At 35.0% G+C, this 25,795-nt stretch overlaps 1 pseudogene; it reads right to left on the bottom strand.

Moving 5' to 3' along the window:
• Positions 1 to 5,183: 5,183 nt before the first annotated feature.
• On the bottom strand, positions 5,184 to 8,465 carry LOC128598306 (ubiquitin-conjugating enzyme E2 D3-like; annotated as a pseudogene).
• Positions 8,466 to 25,795: the final 17,330 nt, after the last annotated feature.

Here is a 25,795-nt window from a genome sequence, read left to right on the forward strand (position 1 = left end):
CTTGAATCAATTTTTCTAAGTGGTAAAAAATGTGGGTCCAGTTTCAGTCTTTTACATGTGGTTATCCAGTTGTCCCAGCACAATTTGTTGAATAGTGATTCATTTTCCCACCATATGATTTTGTTTGGTTTATCAAAGATCAGATGGTGATAAGAGACTGATTTCATCTCTTGAATTTCTATTTGGTTCCATATGTCTATGTCTCTATCCTTGTGCCAATACCATGCTTTTTTAATCACGATGGATTTGCAATATAGCCTATAGTCTGAGAATGTGATGCCCCCACATTTGTTTTTATTACTAAGAATAGCCTTGTCTGTACAGGCTTTTTTTCTGGTTCCATTTAAAATGAAGAAATATTTTTTCCAGTTATTCAAGGTATGATGTTGGTATTTTAATGGGATTACACTGAATCTGTAGATTGCTTTAGGTAATATAGACATTTTAATAATGTTGATTCTTCCCAGACAAAAGTTTGGTCTGTTCTTCCATTTGATAATGTCTTCTGCTATTTCTTTTCTTAGGATTTCATAATTTTCTTTGTAAAGTCCTTTAACTTCTTTTGTTAGGTATATTCCTAGTTATTTCATTTTCTTTGAAGCTACTGTGAAGGGAGTTATGTCTATGATTAGCTTCTCAACTTGGCTATTACTGACATATACAAAGGATACTGAATTATAAACATTGATTTTATACCCTGAGACCTTACTGTATTTCTTGATCACTTCAAGAAGTCTTTTGGTTGAGTCTCAAGTTCTATAAGTATAAGATCATATTATGGGCAAAGTGTGAGAGTTTGACCTTTTCTGCCACTCTTTGTATGGCTTTATATCTTTGTCTTGTCTGATTGCATTGGCTAGAACTTCTAGCACTGTTTTATAGTAGTGGTGATGGTAGACATCTTTGTATGGTTCCCCTCCAAAGTGGAAAAGCTTTTGGTTTGACTCCATTCATTACAATGTTTGCTATAGGTCTGTCACAGATGACTTCAATTTAAGAAATGCACCACCTATACCTATATTATTAAATGTTCTTTTTTGAAAAGGATGCTGAATTTTATCAAATGCTTTTTCTGCATCTACTGAGAGGATCATGTGGTCTTAGTTTTTGCTTCTATTGATATAATGAACTACATTTATGTATTTGTGTATGTTAAACTACCCTCTCATCCCTGGGATAAAGCCCACTCAATTGAGATGTTTTATCATTTTATTTTATTTTTTGTTGTTGTTGCAGTTTTGGGACGGTGCTGGGTTTGAACCCACCACCTCTGGTATATGGGGCCAGCGCCCTACTCCTTGAGCCACAGGCACTTCCCTGATGTATAATTTTCTTAATGTGTAGCTGTAATCTAGTAGCTAACATTTTATTGAGTATTTTTGTATCAATATTCATTAGAGAAATTAGTTTATAGTTCTCCTTTTTAGTTGGTTCCCTTTCTGGTTTTGCTATCAGGGTGATATTTACTTCATAGAATGTGTTGGGGAGATTCCTTCCTTCTCAGTGTTTTACAATAGGTTCTGCAATATAGGTACATTTTTGAAGGTGTGATAGAATTCTGATGGTGAAGCCATCTGGTTCAGGGATTTTTTATGTTGGAAAATTTTTTATCGTTTCTTTGATCTCGATATTGGTCTGATCAAGAGTTCTATTTATCCCTGTTAAAACTAGGGAGAAGTTGTGATTCCAGGTATTGATCCATTTCCTCCACATTGTCAATTTTCTGGGAGGAAAATTGTTGTGGTAGTCAGAGATATTATCTTGTATCTCTGTTGTATCTGTTATTTCCCCTTTTCATTTTGGATTGAAGTTATTAAAGATTTTAATTTTCTGTTTCTAGTTAATCTAGCCAATGGTTTAACAATTTTATTTGTATTTTTGAAGAATCAACCTTTTGTTTCATTAATTTTCTGAATGATTCTTTTGTTTTCAATTTCCTTTATTTCTGATTTAATTTTGTTTACTTATATTTTTCTGCTAGGTTTGGGATTAAATTGCTCTTCCTTTTTATTTCCTTAAAATGATCCATTAGGTTGTTGATGTGTTCTCTTTCCATTTGTCAAATGTAGGCATTCAATGCAATACATTTCCCTCTAAGAACTGTTGCAGTATTCCCACACATTTTGGTAACCTATAGATTCATTATTGTTATGTTAGAGCAATTTAAAAATTTCATCCTTTATCTCTTCCTAGCATAAGGTTATTTAATTTTCATGCTTTTGTGTGGGGATGGAATTTTTTCTTGGAATTAAGTTCCACCTTTATTGCCTTATAGTCTGAGAAGATTCAAGGTACAATTTGTAATCTTTTAATTTTGTTGAGGTTTGGAATTTGTGCTCTAGTTTATTTATTTATTTGCAGTTTTTGGCCGGGGCTGGGTTTGAACCTGCCACCTCTGGCATATGTGGCTGGCGCCCTACCCCTTTGAGCCATAGGCACCACCCTGTCTTCTAGTTTATTATCTGGAGTATGTTCCATGGACTAACAAGAGAATATATATTCCCCAGCTTTGGGATGGTATGTTCTTAATATGTATATTAAGCCCACTTTTTTGGGGGGTTGCATTTATGTTTCTTGTGTCTTTGTTTAGTTTATGTTTAGAGGATCTGTCCAGTTCTTTTACAGAAGTATTAAAATCCCCTGCTATTATGGTGTTATATAGAATATCGTATTGCTCAGCCTAAATAAGGTCTTTTTCATAAATCTGGGAGCATGTCAGTTGTTTGTATAAATATATAGAATTGAAAGGTCTTCTTGTTGTATTGTCCCTTGACCAGTATGAAGTGATCATCTCTGTCTTTCTTAACTTTAGTTACTTTAAATCCACTTGTATCTGAAAATAAGATTGTGACCCCGCCTTTCTTCTGATATCCATTTGCCTGAAATGTTGTTTTCCATCTCTTCCTCCTGAATTTTGTTTTGCCTTTTGAGGTTAGGTATATTTCTTGTAGATATGGATGGCTTGTGGATGCTTTTTTACCCAATCAGCAAGCTCTTCAGTGGGGGAATTTAAGCTATTTCCATTTATTGAGAGAATTGAAAAGTGTAGTAGAGTTCAATTCATCTTATTTTGTGAAATTCTGTTGCTTATATCCTTTGTGACATTGTGCAAGATAAGTTTGTCCTTTAGTTTCTGGGTGTTTACTTTGCTGATATCTATTGTGATGTTCATCTATTGTGATGTTCATTGTGGAGAATAGGTCTAAGTATTTCCTATAGAGCTGGTCTAATTGTGGCAAATTTCCTCAGTGTATGCACATCAGTTAAATGTTTTATTTTTCCATCAATTTTATAGCTTAGTTTAGGAGGATACAGAATTCTAGGCTTAAAATTGTTTTGTTTAAGAAGATTAAAGGTAGATGACCATTCTCTTGGAAACTTTCAGATGAAAAATCTCCTGTCACCCTGATGGATCTGCCCCTGTAGGTCAATTGGTGCTTCTACTGACTGCTTACAGAAATTTCTCCTTCATCTTGACTTTGGAAAGTTTCATGACAAGGTGTCTTTGAGATGCTCTGTCTGTGCTGAGGTTTGATAGCCCTCTAAAAGGAATGTTTTAGAATGTTTGGTGATACTGGGAAATTTTCATTTATGATATCTCCAGTAGGGGCTTCCATTCCTTTGGGATATTCTTCCTCCCTTTCACGCATAGTTATAATTCGTATGTTTGAACACTCTTCATGAATCCAACAATTTCCTGAGTGAACATTCTGCTTTGTCTTTCTTCTTTTCTGTTTCTTTGACTACCGAGGTTAGCCCAAAAACTCTATCCGCTAGCTCTGAGGTTCCTTTTTCTCCGTGGTCTAACCAATTTTTTGATACTTTCCACTGCATCTTTACATTCCCCAATTATCTCTCTCATTTCCTTAAGCTCCTCCACATCCTTTTTATATACTATATATCTCTTGTCCAACTTTTGGTTCTGTCTTTCCATTTTCTCATCCATTCTTTTTATCATTTTTGCCATCCATGCTTTAAATTCCCTTCTGTCAATTCATTAACTCTTTGTAGGTGGAGTCTTCTGCAGTAGCTGCCTCATGGTCCCTTAGGGGAATTTGCTCTATTCTGGATTTTCATGTTGTCAGAATTTTTCTGTTGGTTTCTCCTCATGTGTGTTTTCTTCTTGCTCACTTCCTTCCCCTATTTTTTCCTCTCACTACTGCCTTCACTTTAAATTACATTGTCTCGGGGCGGCACCTGTGGCTCAGTCAGTAAGGTGCTGGCCCCATATACCGAGGGTGGCGGGTTCAAACCCAGCCCCGGCCGAACTGCAACCAAAAAATAGCCAGGCATTGCAGTGGGTGCCTGTAGTCCCAGCTACTTGGGAGGCTGAGGCAAGAAAATCACTTAAGCCTGGGAGTTGGAGGTTGCTGTGAGCTGTGTGATGCCACAGCACTCTACTGAGGGCCATAAAGTGAGACTCTGTCTCTACAAAAAAAAATAAATAAATAAATAAATAAATTACATTGTCTCTGAGTTAGGTGTTGAAGTGGCATGTTTACACAATATCTTCACTGTCCTTAGCCAGGGATTCATAAGGTCCAGAGTGCTGCCACATAGTAGAAATAAATGAGCAGAGTATCTCTTCAACTGCAGTCCCCAGGGACACTCCCTTGCCCCTTTGCTCCACCTTTCTTACTGGTCATATTTCCCTACCATTTGCAGATGATAAAAACATCCAGTGGCTGGCACAGTGGCCTACACCTGTAATCCTAGCACTTTGGGAAGCTGAGGCAGGTGGGTTGTTTGAGTTCACCAGTTGGAGACCAGCCTGTACAAAAGTGAGACCCCATTTCTACTAAAAAAAAAAAAGAAAAGAAAAAGAAAAAAAAGAAAGAAAAATTAAGACAAGAGGATCCTTTGAGCCCGAGTTGGAGGTTGCTGTCAGCTATGATGCTACGACACTCTACCCAGGGTGATAGTTGAGGCTCTGTCTTCAGTAGTGTAGTAGTAAGCAGTACAAATGAAGGAAGAAAACTTTGCATCAGGGTGAAATTTTCATTCTTCAAGGAAGGTGTCAGATCACAGAAATCTGCTTGAATTTATGGTTTGCTCACATTAGTAAGGCAAAGTGGTAGGCGGTTCCTGCTACTTTGTTAAACTAACTAACATTAAAATAAACTAATGATTTTCCAGTTTAAAAATGAGATATTTGTGTGATTTCTTTTGCTACTGGGGTGTCTTTAACTTCCATCAATTACCTGAAAGCAATAAGAATTTTGTCAGATAGTACAAAATACTTTAACCTTTCTATTCTGCAGTAAGAAAATGAGGCAATAGTTGAACTTCATGAGACTTTGGTTTTCCTGTCTGTGGCCTCCCACATGAGGATAAGCAGAGACACAGAGTCTAAAAAGTTCTTATTGAGAGATCAAGGTTAGCGAATTTTGCAAAGTCTATGAAGATTTGTTCTGGGAGAGAGAGGAAGGCTGTGCTGCATTCAGTGTAGGAGGATTTTATTTGGAAACTTAGTACAGAGAAAGGAATATGGATGGGGGAAGAAGGGCAGGGTAGAGAAATTCCTCCTCTCACATTTTCTCCATCATCACCAAGCTGGTACCAGCAACTCATGTTCTCTACTTATTCAAGGGTCAATGAGATTTATTTTAAAGCTTCAAGAAAATGAGTAATGTGCATTCTTTAATGCATTCATGAAAAGAGGTAATAATTTTCTGGCACATTCAAACAAAAAGATTTGCCTAAGCAATAGCAGAACCATGAAAGAAAGAAAAAGGCTCTGTGTTCAATGTTAGATTATAGGTGGACTAGATAGAAACTACCCAAGAATTTCTAACCTGGTGTTCATTTACCTGTAGTATATATATGCATAAAATTATACCTTGGTCTTCTGACTTGTTAGTAGCTCCTTGATCAATTGATTTCTGGAGAGGCTGAAAATTCTTATATATTAGAGTGTTAAAATTAAAACGTTTTCCTTTTAATTGAAAGGTTTTAAATTTAAAGGTTTTCTTTTTAACTTTCCTTTGATAGAAAGTTTGCAGATAATTTCTTATTGATGGAGGGCAATTTGGCAAAATCTAACCATAAAAACCTACTTGCAATCCCGCTTCAAGGTATTTCTTTCAGTTTCACTCCACACATACAAAATATGTGGTTTGTAACATTATTTGTGGAAACCAAGGAGTGAAACAACCAAGCGTCCTCTATGTTATAGTCACTCTCCCATGCATCTCTAAAAGGAAACGAAGATTTTCTCTACAGAGTGATATGGGAAAATCTCCAGCATATGTTGCAAAATGAAAAGAGTAAGGTATAGTACAGTGGATACAGTATATTAACATATATATAAAAAATAAGAGATATAAAAATATAAAATATGCTAAAACATTTGTATTTGCAGAAAGACTTACTAAAAGGATACTTGAGACTAATAAAAATAGCTACAGGTGGAGACCGTTAGGGGTAGGTAGGGAAGAACAAATACAAGTGAAATTTATCAATGTATGCCTTTTTAATCTCATTTTATATTGTAAATATTTGAATATGTTACTATTCAAAAAATAAGATAAAAATTTATAAATAAATTAGTGTTGGATTTTAATCTACTTTACTTTTGCCTTCTAGACCTAGGTAGAATAATATTCTTTGTTGTCAATTAGTCTTGAGAATTCCCCATAATACAATTACCTATCAAAACTATCCTTTCCTTTTTTTGCTTTGTGAGGATAAATATCCGCATAATCATCAAGCATTCTGAAGGTCTACTGTCATTTTTTTTCTGGTTATTCTGATTTTCCATCTTTTGTATCTATGAAAGAGTGAAACTTCGATCCCCCGCTGCAATTAGGTGTGGTTATGTGCCTTTATTTGACTAATGAATTGTGAGTGAAAGTGGCATATCACTTCTGGACAAAGGCATTCAATTGAGAGCGTAGCAATCCTTTACCCTTGGTGAAATTATTTTGGAAGCCCCTATAAAAAGGAATTTTCCACCAGTTTGGTCCTTAAGTGTGTTAGAGAACAAAGTTTCTTTGCTGACCCTTTCTGTGTGTGCAATGAGAGAGATATAGAAAAGACAAAAGCTGAAGAGTATTTGCAAAGGGTCGTTAGCTTAAATCACAGAACAGTCTTTGGTATGAAGGCCCTGGGCTTACCCTGAGACCCCAGATATATGCAAATTTTTCTCATCATTATTTGATGACACTACCCTTTATTTATTAATTAATTTACTTATTTTCTTTATGCAACTTCATTGAGGAAAAATAAATCAATTACCAGCAGAGCTATTAGTTGATCACTCATCCATTGCCAACTTGCATCATTTATTCAGTGCTATATTAAACATTGCATTGGAAGATAGAATAACTAATTGCTCCAAGCCTTCTAACAATTAAATGAAAATTATAAAATGTTTGAGACTCTATTTTAGAACACAAAGGGTGTTTGACTTCTGATTTCCATTCTCTGCAGAGCAAGAACAGGTCATTCCTTTATTGACATGCATAAAATATATCACATTTTCTGTTCTGCTGATGCTATAAAATCATAACCAGTTCTCCAGCCACATCAGTTATAAGCATAAAGTATATCATGTAACCCAAAATTCCTAACAGTGCAAGCCTTAAACAAGAATAGGTGCTACCTGAAAAATGTTGCTTCCTTCGAAGTGCCAACTGAGCATCCATCTCCCTCCCCCTCGCATGATTTCTTCAGCCTGTTAGAGCAGTGAGGAATGATTTTATTCTCTATAACCAAATTAGAGTGAAGGCATTGGCCACATAATACACATGCTCCATTTTTTAAAAAAATTCTGGGTCTTGGCAACTCTTCTCTTATAACTACTTTACCCAATTTCTAAAAGCAGTTATTGTCCAAAGCTGGAAGAACTTAAGTCTTATCGGATGAGCATGTGAATGAATGGAGGGAGATAAACAAAAAATAAAATTTAAAAAAAAATGAGGTGTGATAGGGGAGCAGGCAGATAAGAAAAATGAAGAAGGGAACAGTATATTAAAGTTTATTCCAGCCATAATGCAGGTTATTCTGTCTTTGAGGTGGCATCCCATGGCATGCTTCTGAGTCCATTCCCGAGATACTCTGTTGTATTTATCTCTGTCTCTTTTATAGATCCGTGTAATCTCTGGCACTAGGGGGTCATCTGGGTTTGGATCATGTAACAGTGAACAAATGGATAAAAGAACTTCAGAAATAGTTAAAGCAGGAGATCACTGTGATCTTAGAATATTGAGACAAATGCTGCCATGACTGTTAATATTTGGATGATAAATTCTTGTTGTAAATGCAACCTTAGGTGGTTCGAAGGTGGTAGTCGGTAAAAAAATGAATTGTCAAAAAGAATACACCACCTTGATAGGGTCTGTCATTAGGTCCCATAATTGTGGCTGCCAGTGAAATATATCATCCCCAATTGGACCTGCAGAACATTGTGCTGGAGGGTCATGGGCCAAATCACTAAGTTCCTTACTAATCCATTTTAGCGTCATAGTCTGTGCTTTTTGTCTGGCTCCTCACTATCCTGGTGTGTGCTCAAAGGTCCAGACAAACTCTTGATTATCTGGGCAACAGGGAAGGATTGTCTGGTCTCACACTGGCTCTGCCAGACACAGGTGTAGAGGGGCTGGGACCTCCCTCAAGCTGCAGCCTCAGACTCCTCCCGAAGCAGGAGCTGGTGCCTCCTCGGTCCTACAGGGCTCACGCGCACAACACCAACACTAGCCTTTAGATATAACTCTAAACAAACAGAAATTGTTGACTGGAAATATATTTCAAGGAGATAATGGACTGATGAGTGGATTTCTCTGCCCAAATCCTTGATCAGTTATCTTTCTCATAGTAAATTAATTACTAACCAATCTCCTAAGAGTTAGCATTACTTGATCAGTCCCTGGAAGACTGGTATCTTCAGAATACAGGGAAAATATCAAGACTCTGGGTCTACATATTTCAAGCTTACACTCTGACTTATTTCACCATGCTGAACAAAGTAGTAGCATCTTGAGATGAAGTCTTGAGCTGACCACTCTCAAATTACAGCATTCCATATAATATACAATGCAAAGAGTTGATGAAATTGTTGTCACTTTCACATTAGTAAAAATTTTAAAAACACACCTATCATACATAATGCTAAATTTACATACCATTTTATAGTATTTTTAAGAAGACAATTAACATAGGAAATATATGATCAATAAGACTATCTGCATACAGAATTAAATGAACTTCTATTCAAGATGAACGTTAGCTAAATCTTCCTAACAGAACTCACTGAGCAGTTTGGTCTTTGAAGGTTTACAGGCAAAAAAATAGTTCACATCTGACAAGGTTTACAAGGGAAAAGGAGTTCTATAAAAGCTCCAGTCTAATAAAAGCACACAAAAGTGCTGCTCAGTGTTTCTTATGTTCATAAAGCTCAATTAGGTTGTCAAAATTAAAAAGAGACTTAGCACAAGTCAAATTTCCTCCTTTCAAGATAGCGCTCAATATTTCTTCTGAATTTTCTGAGTTGTTGCTGAAGAAGAGAGGACAGATGAAGAGAGTTGAATTGGAACATTCAAGGAATCATATATTCACAGAGTTTAAAAATCTGCTTAGCTATTTATAGGCACAGATGTTTGAGAGATAAATTACATGTTCTACCTACAAAGTTAAAAATAAAAATTAGAAATAGAAAAAGAAAGGAAAAAATGCTATATTACAGAATTTATCTTATACTTGTTCCAGTATTTTCTCCCATGTGTGAATCATCAAAACCTTTTAATGAGGTCTTTCTACTCATTTGAGTGGCAATGATACATCAATAGAGTATTGATGAGTGAGCTTCACTCAATAGGCAAGACAGAAAGGATTTACATCAGCTTCAGGCTACTTGGTTAAATCACTATAGCCTTACTGAAAGATGTGATGCATCTTCAGTTTATGACTATGAACATAGTTTATGACAATGGACTGCCAATATCATTAGTCTTTTTTCAGTTTATAATTTTAACCTTTAGAAATATTACTATCAGAACTAAAGGGGAAATGAACCATTCTTTGAACAAAGCCAACTCTCTAAACCATAGTAATTCCTATATTTACTGCATGCCAGCTATGAATTAAATGTGCTGTAGTAACATTACTGACAAATTCTAAAAACATGTCCATTCCTGGGTCGTTAAAGATAGCTTATTTGTTTACCTGCCTTCTAAATTTGCCCTGAATTTGGGCTTATGTACATTTCTGTGTGTTGGATTTCACTTCCATCTTCTTTTTTTCTATACTTTTTTTTCTTTTCTGTATTCTATTTCATGTGATGTTTTTTAAGTACATGGAGAAACACATTCGTGGTCTTTATCATCTTGCTCCTCCTACAACTCTTCTTCCTCTTCTTCTTTTCTCCCCTTTCCTTTTTTCTTTTTTCCCCATGCTCCCCCTCACATTTCTCTCCTTTTTCTCCTTCTCCTCCCCAGCTGTTTCCCCTCTTTTCTCCCCATTGTGCCAGATGTGCAGTTCCTGCTCAGTGGCAGTATCAGTGAGGGAAATTAAGGAAATGAAACAAGAAAACAGCTGATTAGAGTTCTGATGACAGATCTGCAGATGAAGCAACATGGTTTGTTTAGACTCTTATTTACAACTTATAACAGCCGACGTCATGGAGTAAATATAACAAAGAGCTTTAATTCGTATGTGTGTGGGGGAGTACAACTACATGAGCATGCCCATATTTAGACAGCTTGAAAATCACACAAGAGAATATTAGCAGTTTTACACTTAAAATCTTCCAGGAAAAGAAGAATACTTTCTCTGGCAACTGAATAGAGAAAAATGCAATTTTCACATGAAATCTATGACTTGGGGAAAAGGGAACATTAATACCAAATATGGCTACTGTATAATTGTGCTAAACAAGGTTGAGTATCTCCTTTTTACTTTTCAGTTAAAGTTTTATTCCCAGAGCAGAGAGTTTCTAAACCTGTCAGCAGCTGCACAAACACTATCCTCGCTTCATTTAAGGACAGACTCCCATCAAAAGATGACTTCTTGAACACCTTGTGGTCTTATAATAATGAAAAATACCATTAACAATTATCTAAATGCAAGATGTTAGATAATGAATCCAATGATTTAGAACCATTGCTGATTCATTTTAACGCATTTTGGAAGAAATTTTGTTTTGAGTACATTCCACAAGCATTGGACACAAAAACCAAAACACAACAAAACATGGCCGTAGTATCTGAGTTACTATTAATAGATACAATTTTCCTCTACATAGTTTAGATGAACAGTCTTTTTGACACATCATTCATGCAAATGCTTTCAACAACAGTAGGAACTGTGGATAGTAGTATACAGCCCATGTATCATGGGAGGGGGAAGTAGGTAAAAGGGGACAACTAGGGACAAAGAAACAATTCTGGTTACCTATTGCCTATAATGAAACCATATTCTTTTCTCCACTTCTGTAATTTTGTAAAGTGAGACTATCTCAGCTTCCAAAATACCAACCCTTCTTTTAATCACAAAATTAAAATGTTATCAACAAAAAAATTACCTTGAACAGTTGTTTTCCCAGAGAATTGCTAAAATCATTGTAATCATTCAATTACTCTTTAATTCATGTCATCTATCTACTATACAGTAAAGACCACTGCAGTAAATGCCAAGGATCTATGAAAAAGCCTCAAATCCTCTATTTGTTTGTAGTAGAGGAGAGAAAAGATCAAAACAAAGATTGATACTAATGAGACTTCTTTAGAAAACTATAGCTGACCTGTCTTCTGTCATGACATAGTGGCTAGAAGTCAAACTCGAAGTTAGGAAAACTGGGTCTATTCAAGACCTGTGTGACCAGAGAAAAGTTATTTAAACTCCTCTATAAAATGGGATAACATTCAATTTGCAAATTTTCAATTAGGATTGAAATATATATGTTGCCTTAAAAATGCATGGCATGTAAAGAGCCCTTCATCCTGCCTGATCTATATAAATGGATATTCAACATGTGCTACTCATATGTGATTGAAGTTGTGTTGGTAATGCTGTAAATGTTTCTAATTACAACACTTAATGATAAAAATTTATTTTTTTATTAATTCATAAACACATAGATAATGTATATATTAATGCATTTATGGGGTACAATGTGCTGATTTCATATAGAATTAGGAACGCTTACATCACACTGGATATTATATACCTCATCTCATTTACTTAATTATTGTGTTAAGACATTTATACTCTATGCTTAACAGATCCAACATGTACCCATGCATTATGCACCGTAGGTGTGATCCCACCATTCACCCTCCCTTAATTTGACCTCCCCCCTGCTCTGCCATCCCCCCTTTCCCCCTCCTTCATCTTGGGCCATAGTTGTGATCTATTCTTCACATGAACTTGTGAGTGATTGTAGACTGGTTTCATAATAGTAGTGAGTACTTTGTATATTTTTTCTTCCCTTCTTGAGATACTTTACTAAGTAGGATATTTTCCAGCTCCATCCATGTAAATGTAAAAGAGGTGAAGGCTCCATCTTTTTTAAGGCTGCATAATATTACATGGTATACATATACCACAATTTATCAAACCATTCATGGGCCAGTGGGCACTTGGGCTTCTTCCATGACTTAGCTATTATAAATTGAGCTTCAATGAACAATCTGGTGCAAATATCTTTGTTATAAAGTGATTTTTTGTCTTTTGGATATACACCTAGTAGAGTAATTGTAGGATCAAATGGTAGGTCTACTTTTAGATCCCTGAGTATTCTCCATACTTCTTTCCAAAAGGGACATATAGCTTGCATTCCCACCAACAGTGCAGAAGTATTCCCTTTTCTCCAAATCCACATCAACATCTGTAGTTTTCAGATTTTGTTATGTGAGCCACTCTTACTGGAGTTAGATGATATCTCAAAGTGGTTTTGATTTGCATTTCTCTGATGATTGAAGATGATGAGCATTTTTTGTGTGTGTCTATAGGCCATGCACCTATCTTCTTCAGAGAAGTTTCTGTTCAAGTTCCTTGCCCACAATGACCTGGGATTATTTGTTCTTTTCTTATTAATAAGTTTGAGTTCTCTGTGGATTCTGGTTATCAAACCTTTGTCAGAAGCATAACCTAAAAATATCCTCTTCCATTCTGAAAGCTGTCTGCTTGCTTTAATTACTGTGTTCTTGGCTGTGCAGAAGTTTTTAGTTTGATCAGATCCCAGTAATGTATTTTTGGTGTTGCTTCAATTGCCTGGGGGTGGGGGGGGTTTGGGGGAGGCCTCTTCCCAGGCCAATTTCTTCAAGTGTTTCTCCTGCACTCTCTCCAAGAATCTTTATAGTTTCATGTCGTAAGTTTAAATCTTTTATCCAGTGAGAGTCAATTTTTGTTAATGGTGAAAGGTGTGGGTCCAGTTTTAGTCTTCTACAAGTCTCCAGCCAGTTCTCCCAGCACCATTTGTTAAATAGGGAATCTTTCCCGCAATTTATATTTTTGATGGTCTTATCGAAGCTCAAATGACGATTAGTGTCTGGGTTCATCTCTTGGTTCTCAATTCTGCTCCATACATCTACCTCTCTATTTTTGTGCCAGTATCATACTGTTTTGATCACTACACATTTATAGCATAGTTTGAAGTCTGGTAGCATGATTCCTCCTGATTTGTTTTTATTTCTGAGTAATACCTTGACTATTTGAGGTTTTTTCTGGTTCCATATAAAACAAAGTACTATTTTTTCCAGATCTTTAAAGTATGACAGTGGTGCTTTTATAGGAATTGCATTAAATTTGTAAATTGCTTTGGGTAATATGGACATTTTAACAATGTTGATTCTTCCCAGCCATGAGCGTGGTATGTTTTTCCATTTGTTAACATCTTCAGCTATATCTTTTCTCAGAGTTTCATAATTATCTTTAAAGAGATCTTTTATATCCTTTGTTAGGTAAATTTCCAAATATTTCATCTTCTTTGGCACAACTATAAAGGGAATAGAGTCCTGGACTGTTTTTTCGGCTTGAGTATTATTGGTATATATAAAAGCTACTGATTTGTGAGCATTGATTTTGTATCCTGAGACGCTACTGTATTACGTGATAATTTCTAAGAGTTTTGCAGTTGAATCCCTAGGGTTTTCCAGATATACAATCATATCATCTGCGAAGAGTGAAAGTTTGATCTCCTCTGACCCTATTTATATACCCGTGATTGCCTTCTCTTGCCTGATTGTGAAGGCTAAGACTTCCATTACAATGTTAAAAAGCAGTGGAGACAATGGGCAACCTTCCCTGGTTCCTGATCTGAGTGGAAATGTTTTCAGTTTTATTCCATTCAATATGATATTGGCTATGGTTTTGCTGAGATAGCCTCTATCAGTTTAAGAAAAATCCGTTCTATACCTATTTTCTTAAGTTATGATAAAAATGTAAATCCACAATAAAAATAAATCTAACTAACACCTCAAGGTGTTAGTCGTGCTTTGACTTTTTAAACATTTCAGTATTTATTTTTAACATATTTAATTCAAATACTTTTTTGTAATGAATTTAATTTTAGGAGTTTTGTATTCAAATTTGAAAATTTGACAAAAGAGAGTACTTTTTCTGACAACACCTGATGCCTGAAATGAAGCTACCAAAATTTTAGTCATATATGTTCTCAATTTTATCACACCAGTTGAATAAGTCATTTGGTAGGAAAGACTATAATCGCTAACTTTTTCCTTACACTATGGAGAGACGTTTCTAGGAATGTTCATTTATGGCAGGTGTTGGCATATGTTATAGACTGGAAGTAGGGGACCAACCAATATTATCATGTAAGGCAATAAAAGGAAATCTATTGTTTTTCTTAAACACAGAACTTTAATGTTTTAGCAGAAGGTAATGTGAAATCTATATATTTAAATGTTTTTTACACTGTCAATATTTCATCAATTTTGATTTTCTATGTGTGGGTATAACAAAAAGTCTCCTATAACGTATCAATGCATTGTAAAATCAACAGTGATAAATATGGTGGTACAGATAATAAGTGGCATAAATGAGTACAGATGAAGAAGACAATTATAAGATGGAGAATGATGATTAGAAAGGCTATTACGGGTCTAATTTTAATTAACAAAGAATGACTTGTTCATCGCCCAGACTATATCTGCCCTTCTGTTCTCTGATGTTGAAATTTTTTATCCTGAAAACTCTATTTCCCTGAATCCAGTTATTTTTTCTCCTACTTTCTCTCAATGGCAGAGACTGAAAGGGTATAACAAAGGAGGGAGAAGGGAGAAGCATTGTCGTTAGGTGTCATTACTGGCTCGTTACTCAGGCAGCAGTTCCTTTTTTCTTTTTCCTCTTATTCATCCAACATTTTTATAACAAATTCCTCATATTTATTTTCCTTCTTTCTGAAATATTTGAATGGTTTCTGACTTTTTAAGAGGCTGAGCTTAGCTTTTTTTTCTGAACTCTTTAAAATTTGTCTTCTACAAATTTAATGTGACATTTGAGACTGATTTTGCCCAGACTCTTCTAAATATTATTGATTTTTAAAATTTACTAAATTAATGTAGGTATAGAATTTAAAATGAGTAATAAAAGTTTTTAGAAAGAGTATTTCTATTTCCTCCAAGGGATTGATATTTAAGAGGTAGCTCTTTCAGTGAATAAGGCTAGTTCACCCTCTATTATAGGTAATGAATTTCTTCTTCCTAAGTCTCACTCTGTTGCCCTAGGTAGAGGGCCATGGCATCATCGTAGCTCACAGCAACCTTAGACTGTGGGGCTCAAGTGATCCTTTTGCCTCAGCCTCCCAAGAAACTGGGACTACTGGTGCCAGCCATGATGCCTGGCTAAGTTTTCTATTTTTAGTGGTGACAGGGTCTTGCTCTTGTTCAGGCTGGTATCAAACTTTTGAGTGCAAGCAATCCACCCTCCCTGGCCTCCCAGAGTGCTAGGATCATAGGTGTGAGCTTCCAAGCCCAGCCCTGGTAATGATTTTCTTGGTGAAGTCTTTTTAATTTTTCAACTATTCCCATTTATCTTCTTCCACAAAACTCACACGTAATACAGAATCTTTAAGGAGCTTTTCTTTAATTTTAATTTAATTTATTTATTTATTTTTTGCAGATTTTGGCTGGGGCCAGGTTTGAACCTGCCACCTCTAGTACATGGGGCCGTCACCCTACTCCTTGAGCCACAGGTGCCACCCTAATTTTAATTTTATATCCATCAAATTCTAAGCTTTGTGGGCTTAATGGGAAGCTCACAAATTGCCACTCATATGGAGCAAAGGGAGGTTTCTAAATCTGCAAAGTGAATCTAAGCAAATTCATAATCTCTATCACCCACTCTGGAGCATGAGAAAAAACTTGGTCTACTCATGGCATTATCTTAGAGGTTGCTAAATTTGGCATCAAGCCTAGAATTCACTATCTTTCTATCACTTTTCTAAGGAAGAAGATAGCCAGGGCGAAATAAATCACTTAGGTCAAGCCTTGCTCCTGGGACCACTTCTCAGCAGGCATTCCTCAGGTCTAATATAGGGAACTGCTATTCCCTAATGCCAGTGGCAGCAAATTCTTGCCACATTACTCAGAATGAAAGATTAGTAGAAAATAAGAATCATGTGTTTGAGCTGACAAATGGTTTAAAATCATCACATACATATTTAAAAGAGTAGAACTTAAACATACAACTTTCGTGAGTTTTTAAGAAAAGAAGATGATCACACTACATTTTGCTCATTTGTTTTAGTTTTCTTTATTTACATTTGCAAACCATTCCAGGCTATGTCCCTAGATTGGCAGAAATTATCCTTATTCAATCACTTCTTTGTGGAAAAAAAATGTGCAAAGTTCTGCCGCTTTCATTGACAACAAAGTGTTTAAAATTACAGATGCTTACAAAATTAGCTTTCATGTTAAGTTCTGCCTTAAAATTTTTCATTTACTTTGTCATGATTTGATTTAGGTGGTTTCTTGAGAAACAGGAAAACAAAGACTTAAAAAACTTCACATATACATTATACCTGCTGCAAACTGACCAACTGCCCTAAATATTACAATTTGGCCTAAACTATTTTTGGCATACATAGTGCTTATATTCTCTCTGTTTATAATGATAGCTGCCACAAGGGATTTTTGCAAGGGTAACTAAATATTCCTCTGCAATCTGGCCACCAGGATATAATGAAAGGAAGCTTCACAACATATATTTACAAATCATCCTTTAAAAAGCACTCCCTGAATAGTTTATGCAGCCTAATTATTAAACTTGAGGAATCCTGTTATCTTAAGACAGACATAACAATTTCCTAAGACAAGGATCTAGGACCCTCAGAATCAGACTCAGGCAATAAGAAACCCTCTAGAAACCAAATTCTTATCGTTAAAATCCTTAAGACTTACACCATACTAAAAATACCAGCTACCAGCTTTGCAAGAGTTTTATAATTTAGTCAATCCACATGTCTTGAATGCATTTAATTACATCAATGAGAGCCAATAAACAACCTAATATTCAGCGTGCTAATAAGAAAAAGCCTCAATGTTGAGCAAAAGCCATAGATGTTGGCCAAGGCAGAGACTGATGAAGCATTTCTACCAAGTGCCTCAGGAGACAGCTGTCCTGAAATAATGATAGAGAGTGGAAGTGAAGCTTAACCTAACCTGAACTTTCTTAGATACACATTGTTTATACTGAAATATATTAAGGTAAATTACAGATATTATAATATAATCTTATTTATCTCTTGACTTCTATTTGAAATATGATCTTTATTTTGTAAAGTTTTAAATTCCACGTATCTGTGCTCTAAAGTATTGGCTGTTATAGAAGATAAAAAGAAAAAAATCTGAATGAATTAACATAAACACAAACTCCATTTTCTGTGGAATACTTATTATTGTCCAAAGGGAATGTATTTTGTGGTTTGAAGAAAGCTTTACCATGGTAACATGCAGACTGATTTCGCATCAGTATAAAAATAGATTTTAATTTTTCTCTTTTATAAATAGGGTAGAAATATTTCTGGATTTGGCACAGTTGCTAATGAGAAGAAAACTTAAACCTAAGATAAGCTTTTGCTTCAAACACATTAACAGTTTTATTCACTTATTGAAAATCTTTGAGATTTCCAAAGTTTGTGTGAGGTAGAAACGGATTTGATGATAGCTATAAAAATTTGGCAGTCAATATTCTACGGGACATTTTCTTTATTTTTGTTTGTTCATATTTTTAAATTTCCACAAGAAAAAATGCAAGTTAACTATCATTTGAAAAATTTCTACTCAAAGAGCAGCCTGCTGGCCTTTACCTGAGAGCTTGTTAGAAAGGCATATTGTTGGGCTTACCTAAGGCTTAGGGGATCCCAATGACTGGAATAGGCCCTGCTATGTAAGCGTTAACAAGCCCTCCAGATAACTCTGAAGCCCATAAAAGTGTGGGAAGCTCTGATCTGAAAGTTACTGAATTTCTCCAGTCACTTCTCAGTATTCACATCAAATTCATTAAAGTGAAAGGTAGCCTTTTAAAATACTATTGGTACATCTGCTTATTGTGTGTGACAAACAGCATAACATTTCCAATGCTTTCAAGAAAGTGAAGTTATCTATAATGTGTATATATAAGAACACTGAGGAACTTTGTTGCGGGGGAGGAGAGAGACAGAGAGAGAAAGAGGGGGGACATCCTTCCGATCTAAGTTATTATTATTCGGGAAGTTTTGTAATTGATTGGATCTCAAATGATCATGAATGTGTTTTTTTCTCTCCATTCTTGCACACCAAATCTTGAGATCATAAACTATTTTCATAAAGATAATAGTTTAAATAGTAACATTAAAAGTAACAAATACGATTTAAATCAATTTTAAGGATTCAAAAAGACCCATGTTTTATACAAGTACGATCCAATCACTATGTGAGGTTTTTATGTTAGTGACAATGTGATCCAAAATAAGTAAACTAATTCATGTTTGATTATACTTTCTGGAACTCAAGTTAATTTAGAAAATGAAAATGAAATGCCTCTAGACTGATTTTTTTAAGTGATTCAAATGTTAATTAACGATCAAGACAACAGAGAAACCACTAGATTTTTAGCAAAAACAAAGCTTTGGAATAAAATCAAAATATAAGTAGTACAGTCTGTTGATTCCAAAGTTATTCTATTGAAGTAATTTGTGATAATTAGTAAAAATTACATAATGTAGTTATTAATATAGTACATTGTATTATAGCAAAATCAATAGTTATTTTGAAATTATTCATTTAATTAATAATGAAAGTAACAAGAATTAGGTCATGTTATTTTCTCAATAATAAAGAATATAAAATGTTTTCAATAGCAATTTACCTTAGTTTTATTTGCCTAAGGTGTGTGTTCAAGTCCTATTCTAATCATCTTATATCCTTATATATTCAATCTTACTTCTAAATTTGAATTTCAATTGTCAGAAGTTTTGTTTCAATGACCAACATTTATAATTTTTCCTTTTCAGAATAGAGCTGAATGACAAATTTGTATTAAAATAAATTATATATTTTAAACCTTAGTTACCAATGGGTGGTAATAATATTGTAACATTTCCCTTTATGAATTTTCAAGTAATTTTTCTGGAATAATTATACAATATTTTTGATAAAGTGGAAGTATTCAAAAGTTGTCTGGTTTCTTATTCCAGGAGGTGCCCCCTGGTTATGTGATCTCTTCCCACTTAAATTACACAATAGGAATAGTTGTGAATTTTTGAGCAAGGTATAAGAAAGGATAAATGGTGTGGAAATCACAGGATGACTCACAGTTACTCTAGATAACTCCACAGGACTTGATAATGTCAGAGGAGTAACACCATTCTAAACACATTTTTACTAATTTTTTTTGACTCCTGTGGAGCTTGATGTAATGTCAATATCAAAGCTCCCTCCCATCTTCTCAAAGGTCATATATCCTTTTGTAGGGGACAATGAATTACCCAAGTATATGCGTTTAACAGCAGTTTCCAGCCTTGTATGATTTTATTGATTAATTCTATGTTAATCAATAAGTAATGAAAATTAATCTTCCTTGCTGTGCATTGATACCTGGTCTTATTTTTAAGGTTGGTTTTTGGTAATTTATGTGGCACTTAACGTGGTACAACTGGGTTCAGATTTTTAATTCAGGAGATTGTTAATTGTCAGCCTTAGACCAGTTCTTTAAACTTTCTGAGATTTAAAGTTCATGATATTAAAAATAGAAGAGGTATACAGATTCAATTACACAGTCTATATGAATTCTTGGTATAAAATACCTACCAAATAATGAATGTTCACTAAATTATACTTTCTACTACTATTCCTAATTATGAGCAGAATGGCCAATTTAGATACCTTTTAAAAACAACTTCTTAAGGTATTTTAGTATTGCGGATTTTCTAGAGAATTAAGAGTCATAGTTTCATCTTTCAAATCATTTATATATTCTTAACTAGATCTACTTGAGGTAGGGATAGCCAAGCTTGTGACTTTTTTACTGCTAAATGTTTACTTCATTCAATTGTGCCCATTCAAACAAAATTTATTCATAATTACAACATGACAATTATGGCACAGGTTGTGGAGATTCAAAGACTGAAGATGTCTCCTATTGAAGATGAAGTTCCTATCAAGTGTTTGGGCAAGCAGTGAACACCTTTTTTAATTAATTTTCCAATCCCAAATGCATGAGTTATATCAGTAAAAGAGTAGTTACATGATTCTATGTTACATGACCTCTTACATGACCTCTTTGAAAGTCTGGTCTCGGCGGCGCCTGTGGCTCAGTGAGTAGGGCGCCAGCCCCATATGCCGAGGGTGGCGGGTTCAAACCCAGCCCCAGCCAAACTGCAACAAAAAAATAGCTGGACGTTGTGGAGGGCGCCTGTAGTCCCAGCTGCTCAGGAGGCTGAGGCAAGAGAATCGCGTAGCCCAGGAGTTAGAGGTTGCTGTGAGCCGTGTGACGCCACGGCACTCTACCCGAGGGCGGTACAGTGAGACTCTGTCTCTACAAAAAAAAAAAAAAAGAAAGAAAGTCTGGTCTCATAGACATTAATATTGCTCTTCAATTTTTATTATTCTGTTGAACAAATCATGTAAGTCAATATGAAGACCAACTAAAAAAATGTATATTTTTCATATTTATACTTTGTTATTTTTGTGAGTTACCAGTTAAGGAATAAATATTTATTATTTAAAGCAAAGCTATATTAGTAAAAAAGAATGGAAAGGAATTCATAAGCCATGGAAATTCAGAGTAGAACAATTGATAATTTCCAAAATTGTCTTTGTCATAAGCATTTCAAGAAAGTTCTTTGGACAAAGAACAATGCCTCAAATTAAAGGAAAAATGTAAAAACAAAACTGTTCATTTTAATTTGTTTCAATTATAAATTTGAAAAATATTATCAAAATAAAATTTGGAACAATATTCTTTTTTCTAAAAAAGGAGCTTTATCCAAAAGAAACCCTTTATTTAGTGATTTTTCAGTGATTATGCTGCAGAAAAGAACAAAATGTCTCTGAAACCACAGATGTTTCCAGGATTAGGCTATTTGGCACATGTATTGTTGAAATATGCCAAATAGGTGTTTTCAAATTGTGTTCATTTCTGTGTCCACCCAGAACCGTAGTTGGTATGGTTTAAGTTTGACAGCAAATACTGTAATTAACTAGAACATTGTTTATATTTTTCTATCTTGTAACTTTCCAATAGCCAACACTGTCAACTTTCTCTTTTCTTCCTTGACAGTTGGGAGTAACATGTGCAGCTTAGTGATCACAACATTGTCAGTTACATGTTAAGACTTCCCCCATGACATTAGCACTCTTTGAGAAAGACTTGGAAGTTATTACAAAAGATTTATAGTCACTTTATACTCCTAGGTACAGAAGGTAGGGAGAAAAAGGCTGTGTGAAAACTTTGTCCAGAGATGATTAGAAACAGTGAGAAGGATGTGAAGGTGATAAACTTTCTACTTTCTTTCATCCTTAACTCTAAACCCACCACCATATTTAGGCATTTCAACTAGTGTGATTGGGTTCTCTTATCCAAAAAACTGACCTACAGAACAAGGCATGGATATCGCTATGTTTATCTTCCTGAAAGTTGAATTAGAGGTCATGATTTAGGGCAATGGTAAGAAATCAGTGGTTATGCAGCTACCTGGGCATGTGGCCATACCACTAAGAAAGCATCAAGGCTTCTCTCAGAGGCAAGTTTGTTATGCCATTCTCCTCCCTTTCTCCTTTTTTCATTTATATCGAGTTTTATCTCCTCTTTGTATTTTTATACTTCATCGACCCCACTATACTTCTTCCCTTTGTTAACATTACTTTTTTATTTATTTATCCATTTATATAACATTTTCATAATAAATCAAAAATAAACTTGACTCAAGTTTATTTTATTCAAACAAGAAATTATAAAAGTCCAAGAATCTCTATAATTCAATAACTTATTATTGACTGCATGATTTTGCATATTTAGTTGCAGTTCACCTATGGGTTCTATCAGAATTGATAATAAGCTATTAAAAGATAAGGATTTGAGTAAGTTTTCAATTAATTTACAAATATTTAAAAGTCCAAATGATGCTAATATTTAATCAAGGAAAGAGGTAAGATATTTAATCCCTTTGAAGTATTTTAAAGAGCTATTAAGGAAGCATTCAATAACTTAATAATCTTTTATAATATCTTCTTCACAATGTATTAATGTGGATGTAGTAAAGCAATGAGCAAGTACATTTCTCTATGTAGATATTTAGGGTTTATAAACTCTAATCTTGACTTTAACAAGCGATGCTGGTCCATACTCACCAGCTTCTTTATGTGTAAACTGGAGCTCATCTCTAACTACATGTAACTCATTTCAGTTTTGTTGGATCATATAAAATAATATCAAAAAGTTTAAGAAGTGCAATGTAAAACAAATTATTGATACAAAGTTTTCTCTTATTTAAAAAAACTTATTCTTGGAGTTAGTTTTCCATTCCCCTCAGATAAACCAGTATGGTATTTAAAATGTTTTTAAAAGGACATGTCGGGGTGCCCGCCGTGGCACCCCATCACTGTGCAAATAAAAACAGCCCAGACGCAGATTGAAGGCACATGCCTGCAAGAGATGGGCTTCCTGTCTGTTCTCCGAGAGCCCCAAGAAACCTCTCTCTTGGCCTTTAATTGAAGCCTCAAAACACAGAAATGGGAGCCCACATGCTAGGACCACATGTTTAATGGTTGCTAAGTACTGTTTCTGCCCAGGCTCAACTCCCATCCTGTTGTCCTAAAAATGTTACCAACTTTAACGCTTGCTAACAAGCTACTGATCCTATCTCATTAACACATGCAGCTGCTTGAGGGCTTGTCTCTGGGCTGAAAAACATCTCCATGCTGGCTAAGAGATTGCCTCATTCGCAGCACCTTCTTCAAGAGCTGGTGGCCACTTTTATAAGCCTGGTGCTCAGTCTCCTACAAAGGCACACACACAATTTCAAATATGTTGCTCCCCTCCTTAAAACCTTTTGATGGTTTACTATAAAGTTTGGAAAACAATCCCACCCCTTGCTGTGGCTGCAATGTCTTATCTTAGCCAGTTACACCAGTCTCTTCCAGGTAAGGTCTCTCACTCATTGTTTTCCATCCACAATACCCCTGGTACCCTCTTTCAAAAAGATCAAACACATAGTCTTTGCTCTACTGTAAAAAAAGCAGAGTTTATGTGGGCAAAAAATGATTCATGAATTAGGAAGCACTCAGAACCAGATAAGAGCTCCTAAACTCTAAGAGCTCCTAAACTCTAAGAGCTCCACCCTAGTGTGAACAGTGAGCTGTTGCAGGCTAAACGTGGAAGCATCTGCCTGATTTGGGCGTGGCATGATGACTAGGCTACCTACCACTGGCTGAAACCAGGCTGCTTGTAGTTGACTGAAACTTAGGTGTGTGGTATAATCCAAAATTAGGTTTCAGGATTTTTTGAAGCTAAACTAGTTTATAGTTTGTTATGTAGGGACTCAAAATAGAGAGACTGCCTCAGGCTAACAATCCTCTGCTTATTTAACAAATGCTTTCCTCTGCCTAAAAACTTCAAAAGTGCTTTTCTTACTGCTACATCTAAATAATCTCTGCTAACCCTCACCAGACCTTAAAATAGGCTACTTTTGTTCCAATAAATTGTAATGTAGTTTGCAATTATTTGATGTATTCGTTTGTTGTTCTTTAGTTAGTTGGAATAGTGATTACATTTATATAATAAAATTCAAAAGTAGAAAATGCCATATCACATTATAGAAAAGTATAATATGTTTTGAAACATATTAAATAGAACTTCTTATATCATTACTTGCAGATAACGAACCTGTAAAAAAATTGTTCATGACTAGACAAACTATCTTCTGTCGTATCTGTCATAACCTAGTGTAAATGTCTAAGCTAATTTCTTATGATTAAAATTTTCTTTAACATAAAACTAAAGGGAAAAACTAATTTGTTCAAATGCGTTATGTTGCAATATGTCAATGTTCTTAAGTTAAACCTATGAGGTTTAACTTTTCAAAAATATATATGTGAATTGATGTACTTTTCAATGAAGAGAATTTTCAAAAATTATTACCAGAGACTATTAAACTAATGAACATAGCAAAGAAAGCACTCTTTTTTTCAAATTCCTTAACTGAGAGCTACATGTGTTGTTTAAAACAAATATAAATGGAAATAATTTAGTTTTTATTCTAGAAACTGTGTGCCTGCTCATGTGAAGATTCTACTCAATACTGTCCAGGAAATTGTTTTTCAAATCCTCTGTGATAATAAAAAAAAAAATTAGCATTTTTTAAATTTATTTTTCTGTGCCCTTTGTGGGTGAAAGAGAAATTAGCTAACTATTTTGCTAAGAACAAATTTTATCTCTCTTCAGAAGTAAGCATAATTTTCTTTGTAAAAGTCAAATAAATCTCTCATACGGTAAATGTCAGTCTGTCGTTCTTATTGCCCATAGTTCTTATTTCTCTTATGCCTTGCCTCCAAGCTCTTGTACAAACACAGTTAATATGCACACACATGCTCTCTCCCATGCCATAGGTTTCAACCACTAACCATACACTGTTAAATCTATAATCAACTCCTTCAGTCGCTCCCTCTTTCCTGATTGTGTCTGCTTGCTAACACAATCCCTTTGTCTCTATTTCTTTCACTGGATAACCACAGTGCAATCTTCCAAAAGCATAAATCATCTCCTTTTACCCCACTCTTTAAATCCTTTAATGATAACCCATCATCCTTAAGATAAATTCAAATTTCTTAGGCACAGGAATTCCTTCTGATCTGAACTTCAATTATTATTTTAGCAGCATCATCCATTCTGAACATCCTATGGGTTCTCATCTGCAGAGATAGACTTTCACATGATTTTTAATTGTAGATGTGGTTAAGATCTTGGAAATGACATGGTTTTCTTCTCTAACTTCTGATCTATATACTATGAAAGACCAAATTACAAAGTTCTAGCATACTTGTAATTTTTTTTTTTTAGTTGAGGCTTTTGGATTGATAAATGCTTTCTCTGATTCAACCCCTGTCAATTCTACTATGACACCCCATCTCACATATCAATATACATGCACTCCTTAAGCATCTTATGAACTTGTTCAACTTTAGAAATTTTGTGGATAATGGCAAAGGGCTATGCATTTCCATTGCGTTAGGAATGGTTATTGGGTCCCTACCCCATTAGTGCCTGGCTTTCTATATATTTGACAAGCCCCACAACCTCCCTTTCTCTTCCTACAACTAACCCTCTGAGAAAAAAGTTGACTTTGAGCCTCTCAGGGAAT

This window comes from Nycticebus coucang, chromosome 11, assembly GCF_027406575.1.
Source record: "Nycticebus coucang isolate mNycCou1 chromosome 11, mNycCou1.pri, whole genome shotgun sequence".
NCBI lineage: Eukaryota > Metazoa > Chordata > Mammalia > Primates > Lorisidae > Nycticebus > Nycticebus coucang.